Raw genomic sequence first — 15,196 nt, 5'->3', positions numbered from 1 at the left:
CATCCATCCATCGATTTTTACCTAAAATCATTCATTCATTCATTCATTCATTCATTCATTCATTCATTCATTCACCCATTCCTTCCTTCATACATTCATTCATTTAAGGTCACCGCGTCTCATTCATCCATACATTCCTTCAGAACAACCCGTCTCTCACCACCTAAGGTGTAAGATATATCTTGTAGATCAGATCTAGGGACCTTGGCAAAGCACGGTTTGCTACGGGCACATACACAGACAGGTGCGACTCTTCATCTTTTCCTTTCTTCTAACCGACACTCAACTCAGATAACCTTGGGTGTCCTGAATCAAGGGCAACCATTAGAAAGAGGCATGGATATGTTTCTATACATCAAGGAGGTTAAAAACCTCAGATTAGTCAACCTCCCTGTATACATGTTTTTCAGTAAGAACAGAAGAAAAGTCAGTGCAAAGATTGTGACTAAAAAGAGCAATATAAAAGACACTTTATAGGGTAACCAGAAAGAACATCTTTGTTTTATTGAAACATACAGTTTTGATTTTTTACGTGGGGGAAACATTGTAGGGCAAGCATACCCCTTAAAACAATGGTGGTAGGTTTCACGCTAGGTCCACTTAACGTACGCGTTGAATCATGTGAGAATTAATATGAAAGAAAAAAACAGCAAATGTCTCGGTACTTCAACAGATCCTGGTCCCCCAAACCAACATTCTTGTAGCTTCAGAACCACACGTACGCATCTTGGTGCCACTTAACTTTGAATCGTGTTGGAACCTACTCTCCAGGCAGAGGTTTTTTTTTAAACATTTTTTTATTCGTTTTTATCGGGCTTTCTATTTTGTATTGTATCTTGTATTGTCAAAGTTAGGTTTTGACAATAAAAGATACAATACAAAATAAAAAGACCGATAAAAACGACTAAAAAAAGTTATAAAAAACAGTCGGAGCCTAACCTCTGCTTGGAGAGTAAAAGAAACCACCAAATCTCTCGGCACCTCAACAGATCCTAGTCCCCCAAATCCAACATTATTGTAGTTTCAAAGTCACACGTACGTATCCTGGCTCTTTGCCATCGCTCCTACCCTTCCCAAACCCCGCGATCTTCACTGATGGACTTTTGATCCTCCCGTATCTTTTGAAACGAACTCTGTGCCCTCGACCTGCTTCCAGACGCAGGCCATTAACAGATAGTGTCGGCGAACTAAATCCCCGGATTTGCGTTGTGTAACTAAAGTGTACAGAAGATCTAAGTGTGAAGGTTTTAGTGCAAGGCTCGCAAGACCGCTTTCAAAACAAGCGATGCAGAGAGAAAGGCATGTGAGGCCTTTCTTGAGGTTTAGCCCGCGACATTTTTCCTCCTTACAACATCGGCAGTGTTCCGTTTTCTTTCACACGTCTCTGTGGTGACACTAAGCCCGTGAAAACCGCATAAGACGTAACTGTTAGAGGCTAACTAGACCGCGATGAGGAAAGGTGTTTCAAGGGCAAACTACTGTTGGTTAGTTTTGAACAGTGACAAGGCCACCAGTCTTTACAGATCCACGTTTTTTCAACATGACAATCTTTTTTTTGTTTTTCTGTTTTCTTTATATTTAAATTTCCGAAGATTCCGAAGTCAAGATCTTCATCGACATCCGATGGACGGACATCATTATATGCAAGATACATACTTGTAGTAGTTAATATGATTCTACTTAATTTCAAGATTGTGACACCTTGGTACACACTGTTATAATCGTCCAGTTGTGTGGGCTAGATTTCCTTATTATGATACGTCATTCAATATTAAGTATTTCGGAGAAAACCTCGGACTTCATCGCGAGATTTTGTTGCGAGGCCATACGATTTTACATAATACAGCAATCTAAACTTACCTTGAAACTCACCCCAGACACTGTTTTGTAAAGTTAGCTCCCTTTTTTAATTTAGACCCTGAGGCAAGTCGAAGAGCGTGCTGTGCACAAAACTGCGGTTAGAGACCAGTGAGATGCTCCATCATCATTACCCTGTAATTGTATGATTCGTCTCAGCTGGTGTTTCTATAATGATAAATCGCTTCAATGTTCACCCCGGGATACCGAAAACAAAAAAAATCAACAATTCTACACTAACGTCACTTCAGCGATAGAAGCATCGATCTTTTCTCACACACCAGAAGAGAATTAAGTACAGCGTGCTCTTCTTCCGCTTCAATGGGAGAGAATTTACTGCAAACATCTGTCGGTTTTAATGGTTTAGCCGCATGTAGCCAAATCCGGTGCTCGGTCACGTAATCACCATAGCCCAATGTCGTGTTCGAGTATATAAGGTTAATATCCCATATATAGGTTTATAGATATAGATAGTATGCTACAGCCGTTATTTTGATGCAACGTTAGCCAAAGAGGGCAAAAGAGATTTGGTAGCTATAATAGGTTTGGATACTAGGCTATATGCACCGCATATGCTATGTGCACATGCTTCTGCTTAAGAAATATGATTGCGGTCCTAATTTTATCGTAATGTTAAAGTTAATAAGCTGATAGTTATAGCAGTAGTGTTTGAGACACAAGGTGGTTTGTTTTGAATCAAATATTTTGGTCGTTCTCCAAGAGTTAAAGCAATATGTCAAACTGTTTTATCCAGCCAGGGAAAGAAAACTGAGGAAGAAGACGGGAAGGCAGCACCCAGCAGGCTGGCTTCATCTAGATGTCCGGTGCTGCTAGATGTTTTACGCGTGTTTTTCTTTTCTACCTATTTCCTGTTTTCTTGGAGGGAGGCAAAGAAGGTTGGAAAATAAAAACCACGCCTATTCCAGATAAATGCTTGTTCAATTACTGAAATTCTTGCAACTGGACATATACTGCGATATTAGGCTCGCTCTCTGGGGGCGTCGCAAAAACCGTTTACCACTTGAAAGAAGCAGAAAATGCTTCACTAGAAACAAGGAGGTTGCGAGAAACAAGCGTAAAACACTGAGCCGCGTACTAGCCTGGGTACCATCCGATTTCTACCGGGGGTCCTTACACTCGCTCCTTTTTTAGGGTAACGAGTGTAAGGAGTCCCCGGTGTAATCGAATGGGATCAAGGCTAGCCGCGCACTACATCTGCTTGGGGATGTATCATGTCATGTCCAGATGCACGGCTTTATCTTCAGAACCGCCTGCCGCATCTCTATTGGCGGGATCATGTAATTAAAGGATTTCAGATAACGCCAATGAACCCACCTCCCGCCCAGTTCACGAGAGGGGCTGATTGACTGCCAATTTGGGAATATCACAACCTGTCCTTTTTCGGTCTTCTGGCGCCATATTCAGGGGACAGTCCGTTTTACATCTATGGGAATGGTTTACCCTCCAAAAGGACAACTGAACATCTGCTAATTTTGTACAGTTACAGAGATTATCACAGAAGCGTATACAGCGAAAGCTTTGATATTCCGTGGCTTCTTGGCTTCCGTGTTTTTGAGTTTAGGTAATGAAACGTTTCTACCACCTTCAGATGTTCAACGGACGGTCCAAGGGTCCCACAGTGCCCAGTGTGTCATTCAGGACGGTCCGGTCAGAGATACACCGTGTGGTTGCTGTTGCCTATCAAACCTAACCACTTCTAATGGGACTATCTCCACGCAAGAGTTCGCGCCAAAAATTCGCCCCCAAACTGTCGTCTGTTTTTAACGTCAATCACTTTCTGTCAGAGAAAACCTGTTGGGTTTCTCCATATGGATAATGCATTCACACATCATAACGAATGTGTAGTTGTGAGACGACACTGTGAAAAACAGAGATATATTTGATTGACAACAAAGACAGACGACTATTTTCAAGGATTTAGTGAATCTGAAAGTATCGTGATGAATGGTACAAATCAGCCCGGCTGTTGGCTTCTGTAGATGCCCTGCAGCTAGGGATTACGGGTAGGAATCCTACAGGAGTAAGTAGTGCAGACTGCCTCAGAACGTTCTGCCCTGTCTTCTGTGGATACAAGACTGTTCCGAGCGGGAGGTTGTGTCAGACTGTTGTTACAGGTACGTTGAACTTCACCTTTTCAAGTTAAAGTATGTAAATGAGGAGACAAAATCGTCAGAAAGTTTTTATCAAACGTGACCCTAGGAATCCTACAGGAGAAGGTAGTGCAGATTGCCTCAGAACGTTGTGCTCTGTCTGCGGATACAAATTACAAGACTTTTCTGAGCAGGAGGTTGTGAGAGACTGTTGAATATACTAAGTAGTTGCCGCACCGTAGTACAGACGACCGAACGCGCTCTTCTTCCTCCAGAATCCACCACTGTTACAGGTAAGTTGAACTTCACCTCTTCAAGTTCGAGCATGTAACGAGTTATGGAAAGTAGAGCAAAAACGTCAGAACTTGAAAGCGGAAAATGACCCAAGAGTTAACGTGTAGGCCAATGTTTTTAGTTCCAATTTTTGGTTGAAGATTCGTAACGTTGATTTTTGTATTTCTATCTAAATTTTCAGTGTCTGTACTCCATAAAACACATAATAAAGAATCGTATACAATTTGGCTACTGAAGTTCAGTTCATCCTGAGTGGGGTGACACACTGTCAGGCTTCTCCACAAGTCTATGTTAAGCGTGACAGAACGAAGCTCATCAATCTTCATTCACTAAGGCATAAACAAAGTAGATAATTTGCCGTCATGCACAAACAGGCACCAGACAGCGAGCACTGATCGACCGTACAGCGAGTAAAACTGTGTTTGTGTGATTGATTTTATTACAGGTCATGATGCCAAATGCATGCATAAAAGGTTGATATTAATGACAGCAAAACACTCACAACATAAGGAAGTTCGCTCTTTGACATTCCTTAGGCGATTTGTTAAATCTTCGAAGTTCGAACGAAATCCGGTTGTAGCCTCTGAGGAAAATAAAGCGTAGACATTAGAAGTAAAAAGAAGATAAGATAAGACTTAGCCTCAATAGCAGCCTCTCTGGGCATTTTCCCCATGCACATAATACACTTTTGCTGGAGAGCCGGTAGCTCACAAAAAAAGTACAAAACGACATGGCCACCAAAAATGTGACTCCCTAAAAAAAGGAGGAAAAAATGCCCAGAGAGCCCGCTATGGAGGCTAGATAAGTGAACTAAGATATAACCGATTCAGAACAGACCTGTTTTGTGACAACAGTGCCCTATGACAGTGAAAGACTATCCTCTTGAGAAATATTGTTCTTTCCGCACAAAAGGTGACGAGAATGTACACAACTGTCACAGGCATGTCGTGCCATACCGTAGGTTATACGGTGCATGTCATGTTTATTGTTGTATGGTTGGTGGGAGGTTGTTGTCGTCTGATTTGAACAATGTATGAGTTGTTTAAGGGACCCTGGCCTACATAGTCTAGCTAATCGTAATTCTATATCTGTATCTGTATCCATATAGCCGGTATAACCGCCCTTCAGCGTAACACACCAGCTTCGTAGGCACGTGGCGCGGCAGCAGCTGGTCATATTACACTTAGCGACTTGCCATACCTAACATTTGTACATTTTGCTGCAAATGTTGTGAGGATGTGCCTACATTACTTAATTTCAAAGAATTCCACTCAGTGATTGTTAGGAAAGAACTTAACTGCTTCAGCGTAAATATGAATGATTGAATTCACAGCAAAGCTGATAATATTAGAACCAGGAAGATATCGTTTTTTCTCTGGTGATTCCTTTTCTTTCTTTTAATAACTAAGCTATAGGTTAGCAGTTTTATTTGCCAGCCACTCTACATGTCCGTTGTACGTTGAACAGTTGAGGATACGTTGGCGACCTAAGGCGTCACTTACGAGACTATGCCTACATTTCTACAACACAATAGCCGTCAAGAAGAGTATAAACGATTTAGAAAAAAAGAAGCTAGGAATACGTGACTGTGAGACCGTGGCGTCGGTAGTTGTATATTTTTGAAGAACATTTGCCAAAAATTGCTGTTTAAGAGTTTATTCAAAGGGGTCATTTATAAGACGACATCATATATCATTGGTAAGACAGGGAAAGACAGAGGAAGTGAGGAGAAAGAGAGAGACTGTGAAGGAGCGAAGGAGAGAGAGAAAGAAGGAGTGAGGGACAGTGAGATGGAGGGAAAGAGGAACTCGGACCGGCAGCAAGAGAAAGAAAGGAAGAAAGATAGAGTAGAGAAAGCTACTGATAGGTGAGAAGATTAAGAAAGAGAGAGAGGGAAAAAAGAAAATGGCGCAAAGAAGAGAGACAGGGAGAGAGAAAGAGAGAGAGGGAATGAGACAAGAGAAAGAGACACACAGAGAGAGGGAGAAAGGGAGAGGGAGGAAGGAAGGAGGGAGGGAAGAGGGACCCCCACTGATCATCTTGTCTTTTCTATAGTTAATATATACGAGTAGTAGCCTCTCCATAACAGTTTAACACGCCCCGCCACCCTTATGTTGACCTCGAATACCAAACCGTGTTGGGGTCACCACTGAAGTGTAGTCGAGGTCGGCAAAGATCGTAACCCTAACCAGAAAGTATACCTTTCCTGCACACATTGGTAGTAAGTACAATTTGATTAGCCCATTTAAGAAAGCAATGTCTTCAAACGTCGTCAGATAAATGAGATAGATTTGTTTGATCTTTATGTTGAAGAGAGAACAAGAGAGAGGGTTACACGTTTAATTGTTGTGAACGAAGATCAAATAAAAACACTACACTTAAGTCGGCTACATATAGAGGCAAGAAGCAGAACTCCAGTTGGAAGCTCTGAGGAAGATGTCTGACATACATTGAAACGTCAGCAGGTGAGAAAAACTGGTTGTGTAAAAAAAAAACTCCTATGTCCTATGATCTACCAACTGATGAAATTATCTTCGGCACTACACTAAAGTCTTCACTAATTCACGAGCTGACTCAGCTCTCAGGTGACATTTGAACAAAAGATAGATGTTCCTTGGTTCCCCCAAGTCTGAAACATGTCCAAACGTGTTACACGCTACCTATGGGGCAGCGTAAACAACATAAATCTGTACGACGATCGTACGATATCTGTGATATCGTGTTGCGTAATCGGCAACGTGTTTGGCTCAGGTCCCAGGTTCGACTCCTGCTGTGTCACCCGTCTTGTGCCCTTGGGAAAGACACTTCAATCAGGTGAAAATGAGTACCTAGCTTCGGCTAGGGATGTCCCTCGGATAGAACGTTAAATGGAGGTCCCGTGTCTGTGGAGAGCCATACCCCAGGCACGTTAGAGAACCCACCACACCTTTCTAAAAGTAGTGGGGCGATGGTGCAAATCCTTCTGTCTGGAGTTGGTGATTAAATATCACCAGGATGTAGGCCTAGTGAACCTCCGTCTCGTATCAGCCACAATGTGATTACATCATTCTGATTCACCCGGACTCCAAGAAGAATAGTGACATATCAGTCACTGATTAACGGAGATCCGAATCAAACCAAACCAAACCGGGCAATACATGAGGTCTGAAATGCAACCCAACACACACGAGACGATCACTATCCGTTGTTGGCACACTAAATCACTAACCCGGCTCTCTGCATGGATGGAAGTGATTTTACAACACCTGCATCTGATGAAGACAATTTGGCTGGTAGCTTCAGGCGGAAACAGGAATAATCCAGCTACTTTGACAAGGTTAATATCTACAGAGTGAAAAAGGCGGTTAGAGCCCCCACGTGGCTAACTTACCGCTTTGTCTTGATTAGAACGTTTTGATCGCTAATTGACATCACGCGGTCAAGGTCACATTGTCTTGACCTTCTCCAATCCCGTAAATTCCTTACACGAGCTCGTGCTTAGCTGGAGGCGGAAATACGATTTGTTTTCAGGCTGCATCATTTAAAAATCACCCCCGCTGTCTTTGAGAAGATATCGCTATCTTATCTTTGAAGGTATCTTGTTTCTAAGGACATAATAGGCTTTGATGCTGTCACCTTTGATAGAAATTGATAAAGTTCTAGCTCAACATTGCATTACCTTGTAACAATGTCAATTTATATATAGATAAACGAGCAAATATATAGTCAAGTATATTTGATGACCGACATTTGACATTACAAATCTTGTCCAACGAATGCTACAGGACTGATATATTTGACCTACCAACAATCATATATGAAATAATTAACAATTCAATAGGTAAGACTAGACTTTAAATATGTGTGTAACAATGTGTGTAACAATAAAGTTTTTATCATCCACGTGACAGTGACGTCATATGTCGTCTTATGGCGTCCGCCATATTGGATGAGTAAACCTGGGGGTTCAACGCCAAAAAGCAGTTACTCAAGCAACTGGATATGATTTTGGAAACGGTCAGACGTTTCAACTAGCATCCACTGGTTTTCGTCAGATGAATCTCCTTTCCGGAGGGGATAACTCCTCCAGCATCAGCCAACCAATATTATCGAATGTGACGTCATATTCGATCATCTACCATGCACTTCTCGTCAAAACCCCATGACCACGTACGTGTTGTTGATAACAAAAACTGCACATTGAGTTTTTCGAACAACAAGCTTTATGTTTGTTATCTTTGCTAATTAGTACCGACAAAATAGGATTAATTTGCTTGTGTGATAAGGTATTGAACTTGACACAATGAACTTGACCTGCACCTGTAACTACGTGCGCGGGATGTCTGTAAAACAACACAGATACATGTATGCCGTCGACGTACGTTCATTAAAGATAATGAAAGTTAACCACGTATTCTTGCCAATAGGAAATAGTTCAATTAGTCAACTGTATACTATGTTTAGTACATGTAGAATGCACATATCACTGTTTTGTCGTGTCAATAAAGCTTGTTGTTGTTGTGACGAAAAGCAAAGGGAAATGCGCAAAGAATGTTTTTGCGATAGATCCCAGACAGGTTATCAAAAAACAAACATAATGGCAAATGTACATAATCAATATCAATATAAAACAAAGAATGTAGAATGATGTCATACGTCAACTGTGCGTATGTATGTATAAGTCACGTTGACATTTTCCAGAAACAATTACACACATATCACTACTACCATTACTTATCAAACCTGAACAGTTGCCACTCTAACATACAGAATTACCGGTAATTAGTAAGTATCAATGTTAAACTCTTAAATACCCTGCTCTCAAGCACGTAACGGCGTATTTGTCTTCCCGGGGGTGCACGTGACCCTGACACCCCCCGGAGTTGTTGAACTGGAGATAGTGCACGCGGGGTGTTTCATTTTGCTAGATACGAGGGGGGTAGATAGCCTTCGCCAGGCCTTTCTGCGGAGGTACGGCGATCGTAGAATTAGGCTTAAAAATCGGGAAATTGGCCAGGAGTCAGCCCACGCTAAGGTTAATTTTTTTTCAACACAATAGCCTGTTTGTGTGTATGTATATATCGGCTAAACAATAAACTGTCATATCGGATGGGACATGTGGTGGATAGATCCGTAGAGAAGGGAAAGACGTCAACGTTAAGCATGGTTTAAGTACGTTTAAAGACCATTTTTGTGCCACCTATTGCGACGTGTGCCATGGCCTTTCTCTCGTTTGAAGCGTGGCTATTGCCAAAAAAGGAACCGACTGTCCCAGCAAAGGACTGCAAATCTCACGGGTTTACGTGCCGAACTTGGGGTACAAAACTCTTACCTTTCGACAATACGCTAAGCTGCCTACGTCTGTTAGTTTTGTAGGGAAAGGTGATGCTATACCAACACCTCACGGAAGGACACTGATTTCCCTTCAATAATAAACTTAAAGGGTAGGCATCTTCGTGAGAAGAATGTGTCCTTGCTTATGTAGACATCCTTGTAAACTTCGTTCACACCTACTTTAAGAAGGCAAAGGGTATCCTTGTAAATGTATAACATTTCCGTTGGTTTTATTGATTTCGAATGGCCCTGTGCATTGGTGAGCTTCATACCTTTGCCTCCTGTGCAAAACCTGCACCTAAAAGAACACAACAATCGTATCGAGAAGAGTAGAGTGCCCTGACGTACGTGGTTAAAACATGAAACATAGCAAAGCTTTCAGCTACTTGCTACTTGAAAGAAGCACCATGTTTTGAGGATGACAAGAAAGAAAGGAGAATATTATACATGTAGGATAGTGCCTGCAGGCAGAAAAAAACGATATATCGGAAAAATCGAAGAGAATGCAATTTAAAAATCCTTTGATCAAATATGAACTTAACAACATTTCCGTACTTCCGACAATAACAAATGGAAAATACGTCATCAGACATAGAAATGGTTCGTCCCGCCATGCCTTGCACGGAGGTTATTCAAATACAGCCGACACCAGAGTGCATTGGACAGGTTCTAACCAGTCATATCCGAGTCATTTTTCTCTGAGAGCTAACATTTGCAACAGTGGCGAAAACAAGATGTACTGTGTCTTCATGTTCTGGTAAGCGTTCTCGTTTTTATTTCTGGTGTATGCTAGCTAAATTGTACCCTACATTGTACATTGTACCACATGTTTCGACAGTGAGTTGCAGATATTCTCGGGGCGATTGCAAATGTGGATGGGCTGTAGAAAATTGTCTTTTGACGGAATACATGTAAATTTTCGTAGATTAGTCAGTTCTGTCATAGCCTGGCTGAAATGTGACATAAAAATGCATAACGTAAATGTATGTGACTGAGCTTATAACTAGAATATTTGGTATAAATACATTCCTGCGATTTCAAATTCGAACAACATCCAGGAAATCAACGGACCATCATCAAAGGTACCACAGATTCTTACACGAAACGGTCTTGGTTCTCATTAGCTGTACTTGTTGTAGAAATGCTATCATTATCATTATATGATAAAACATTTATGATTAATGAAGCAGACGTTGCTACGTAACCTCACGTATCACTGAGGCAACCCACACGGTCACAGACACAGTACGAGTTCAAATTCCACCTCTGATCCGCAAATACGTTCCATCCTTTGTCCTAAAAGTACAAAATGGCATTTTGATTGGTGTACTTTAGAACTTGTACGTTGGTATTGAATCGTCAACACAGTTAAATGGCTTTTAAATGGCTTAAACGTGTAGTGAGTCACGAATTCAACGCCGACTTTAAAGTTCTAAATTATACATCCACTTCCCTCCATAGTAGTATAAAGATGTACAATACCATTATTTAAGGGAAGAATATTCTGACTGATGAGCGTCAGAATACCATAACTAAACTCAGTTCTAGACCAATATTTTCTCCAATGGTCTGTCGTTTGGCATACAAGAAAACTCATCTTTGTCAATTACAAAATTAATACAAATACAAAAAAATCAAAGGTTTGTAAGCTGGAGTATTTTTTCTAACTCTAGATAGCGTTTTCCTAACGTAGTTGACCTTCAAACTTTACATGTACTTTGTGCCACTCACAGTTCTTGAAGTAGTTAAAATGTCATGACTACTGGATAATACAAAGACTACGGTAGCGTGAAATATGTAATCGAAGAAATTTAGTTCTCATTTCATTGCTTTTTTGGACGGTTAGATTGCTGTACACATCTTTCGTGCGACCTCTGGCATTAGGTCAAGGGCAAGGCCATATGCTTGATATGAATCTTCCCGGTAGCCTCATTGGCACCCTGTAGCCTCGAGACCACATCAGCTGTACGGTGTTAGTCCCTGGTAGCGCCGTGTCTGTTACACCCACTTTCCACTATGACGGCGCTCTCGCCGCGCTCTCTCTGCGACCTCAAATTTGACAGATCGCTCAAAGGGTTGTACAGGTAAAACGAATCTTTTCATGATTTGTGCGTTTGCTGTCTTTTCAGTCAAACTATGACATTTTGCATAAATTTGGAGTTTAAACACATCCGGTTTAGGTCGTAGTGCGAGCGCGGCGCGGTCGCCGTGTAGTGGAAAGAGGCCTTATTTCTACAGCTTCTACGTCAATGTCTAACTTGGAAGTATATCCGAAGAGAGGCTAAGGTTGTACATATATACTTTCTCTGTCATCTTACATTGTTATTTTAGGCATCTTGCAGGAGATCTATGTTCTTAAAAATAGCAGAGTCGCTTGAACTCCGAAGTTCGTCGGACCTTCTCCATAAATCACGTGCGCCCCGTCTCGACAGAAGTCTCCGACGGAATGTGGCAAGGCCTTCGCTCAGTACGTCCCGTCAGACAAGGGTAAAGGTGGTATCTCACTGCACTGCACTTGGGACACCGGTGTGGCACTGTGGGGTTCGTTCGGGACTGTGGCACTGTTGTGTTATTTTCGCCGACTTTTATGTACGAAATCAGTATACGTAAAAGTATGACTTATAAGACAATAAAGTACAAAACTTAAGAAAATTCGTTTTTTATGTCTGAAATTTGTTGAGTAATCTTTTGAACCCCGCAGTGCCGCACCGGTGCCCCAAGTACAGTGAGATACCACTTTAAGTCCCGTCAGACAAGGTTACGGGGTTGTCTGGGTAGTGGAAAGGCAGCTAGGTTAAAATGGGTCTGCTAAAAAATAAAGTGAGTCTGGTTTGAGGAAGAACTGCATCCTGAAAGTGGACAAAAATAATATATTGGCCAAATAACAACGTGGTTTTAACGTATCAGCGTACTTTCATTAGAACGACACAAAACGACAGGATCATATTTGGTGACTATTGTGTTCCTTAAAAAACAAGTCACACAGCCATATGTTGTATTACTATAAAAACATGTATTTATTTTCGCGAGGGTAGAAGGTTGAACTTTTACCGTTTCCTGGTTGAAACAATTCCATCGTACAGTCATCATGCATGGTGTGATGGTTTTGTATAAGTGAGATCACCGCAAAAACAAATAAACTACCACGGGAATATCACGATTTACAGTATTCTGTCATCACAAATACTTAAATGAATTTCTACAGATTTCTAATCTGCTGACGCAAATGTCCACGTGACTACAAAGCACGTGCCGCCTCATTACGACCCTTTATCATTGTGTGCAATTATGATGTCTGGGCTAATTTGGCGTGATCTGGAACGCACCTGCTCCGTTCCCAGAAATGCCTCATCTGTAATGTGAAGGGCAAAGGAAACGTTTGTTGAAAAAAAGGGTGTTTTGATATCTGCCAACAAACACAGAATTACAAAAGCGCCGCAAGAATGTCTACAAGCTAGGGCGCGGCCACATAGGTCATGCGATCATCGTACGATCGCTAACTTTGGGCATTTTGGGAGGTAAAAAATATACGTCTCCTGCAAAGTTCAACTGTCTTGGTACACAAAATGCTGTTTTGGATTAGTTCTGTCACGCCCTGCTTGACAATCTTTTGCCTTAAAATCGTACGACAATCGCACGACCTATGTGACCACACCCTTAGTTTTTCTAGCTAGGGGCTGTGACCGCTAATCGACCAAAAAATACTATGAGACCACTCAACAAATCTCTTTTGTTTACATTTTGTAGTCTTTTGAATCATGATTTTATATCGTGCATCGCATTAAAGTCATGAGTCTCAGCAACCATGACCGCGTCAAGTGTAAAGAAAAGAATGCCGAAGTTAATGATAGTAAACAAGACTTTGAATCTTTGGTGTTTCCAACATGTCTTAAGCTTTTAACAGACGTAGCGCATGTGTGAAAATTTCCGTATCTCTTGCCTGTTTCCTGATGTCTTATTTCAGCACGACTACCTTTCATCAGGAATTTGGGTTTATGACTGATGCCTCCCAGGTCGCAGCTGGCGGTGTCACGCCACATGAGATCTATTTGATCTAACCTTATCCAAAACAAGGACAGGGATTTCCCTATCTATGATTCAATGTCAACCCACGCGTTGGCAAAATTCTATGAAAAAAGAAACCATGTCACTGATACATAGGAATAAACAGCAGTAAAAGAACTCAAGACACTTATCGAGAAGAGTAGTGACCCAGTGTGCTTGGCTAAAAAGTAACCCTATAGCCAAGCCGCATTGCTATTGCACTACTACTGGCTACCAGGAAAATCATAATGCTTAACCTCAATCGGGGACGACAAAGAAAGAACGTTTCCAACAGTTTACCATGTATTTTAAGATTTAACTGATTAAGGCTTGGTTCTATAGTATAGATTGATCGCTGGTTTCGTCACGCACTAGACACGACGACCGTTCCATCTCCACTAGGAGACAGCTCCTGTACTGGCATCAGTCCAATAGTTAAGATTGAGGAATGGGCTTTAAATTGAGACTGATAGTCTCTCTGCGTGGGAACTCGTGTCTGCGATTTACATAGGATCGTTACGGAAAGAAAAACAATTGTAGGGCAATTGTGAGTTACTGTAGTTCAAAAAGGTGGTGGTAAGTAATCTCCAACCAGATCCACGGTGCGTAATGTATAGTATCAAACTTACCGTACCGTTTGACTCCTAAGTTAGCCGGCTACACTCCTTGGCCAGCTTTGACACTATCTTACAGCACCGTAGGATCTGCTTGGAGATTAGTGGTAAGAGCGTCTTGGCTTGCCACAAAAATGGCGTCTCTTACCAATAGGAATTCAGTACGCCAGCAATGCATTCTTTTGCAGCTTTCGGTTCATCATAACCATGTAATATCTAATGACTCTACAATATAGTTCCCACACGTGGCGCTCCACATGGTTTTAAAAAGGTGCTGGTTGGCTCAATTGCAAAATGATTATGCTGCGTTTTCTATGTCTCGATATGCTAGCTTATGTCTTGAATGTGCACATGCGTTGTGTGTGTGTGGGGGTGTGTGTGTGGGGGGGGGGGGGCGTTAAAAAGAATTCCAATCCTCTGTATTACACGACATAGTGTAGTGAGAGGGACCATCAATGTATATCCTTTGCACAGGTGCACATGTACTTCCTCACAATTTGAGTGAAATATTTCCCATGAACTTCCTGTGGCCGTAACTCAGAAGGTGAAGAGAGAAGTTGACCTTGGCAAGGTCGTCCCCCGGTGAGTTACATCCCGCAGGTTGCCACCACGTGTTGAAGTCCTGATGTTCTGACAGTCGCGAGTAGTTTATTATCACCATAGTTGGCAGGCTAGATCAGACTGGAATCTACCAAGCCTAATACGTAAAGGGTTTCAGGAAGGACATGGTCAGGATCAGATTCTAGATTTATGCACTCTTTAGGACAATGTCAGTAAGTGTGACATTTATGCTTACTGTAGATGCATCCGTTAATAGGAGGGCAATTTGTCTGGGACTCTGAGTAACTGATGACATAACGTGTCTATTAGGTCACGAGTTTAGGTGTCTATTAGGTCACGTGTTCAAGGTGATTGATCATGTGAACCTGATGAAGGGGGCAGCAGAGGCCACACATTCGAGAG

General features: G+C 41.8%; 1 protein-coding gene across 1 annotated transcript in view; it reads left to right on the top strand.

The window, feature by feature from the left end:
- Window positions 1–3,367: 3,367 nt before the first annotated feature.
- The window catches only part of LOC118406936 (ras-related and estrogen-regulated growth inhibitor-like), a 30,572-nt gene continuing 18,743 nt past the window's right edge, over window positions 3,368–15,196 (top strand). Inside the window, exon 1 of the mRNA XM_035807340.1 lies at window positions 3,368–3,992. The gene's annotated coding sequence lies outside the window, so the exon portion shown is untranslated. The remainder of the gene's footprint in view (window positions 3,993–15,196) is intronic.

The sequence above is a fragment of the Branchiostoma floridae genome, chromosome 19 (genome assembly GCF_000003815.2).
Source record: "Branchiostoma floridae strain S238N-H82 chromosome 19, Bfl_VNyyK, whole genome shotgun sequence".
NCBI classification, from domain to species: domain Eukaryota; kingdom Metazoa; phylum Chordata; class Leptocardii; order Amphioxiformes; family Branchiostomatidae; genus Branchiostoma; species Branchiostoma floridae.
The sequence above is the reverse complement of the archived record's forward strand: the minus strand, read 5'-3'. Positions and strand labels throughout refer to the sequence as shown.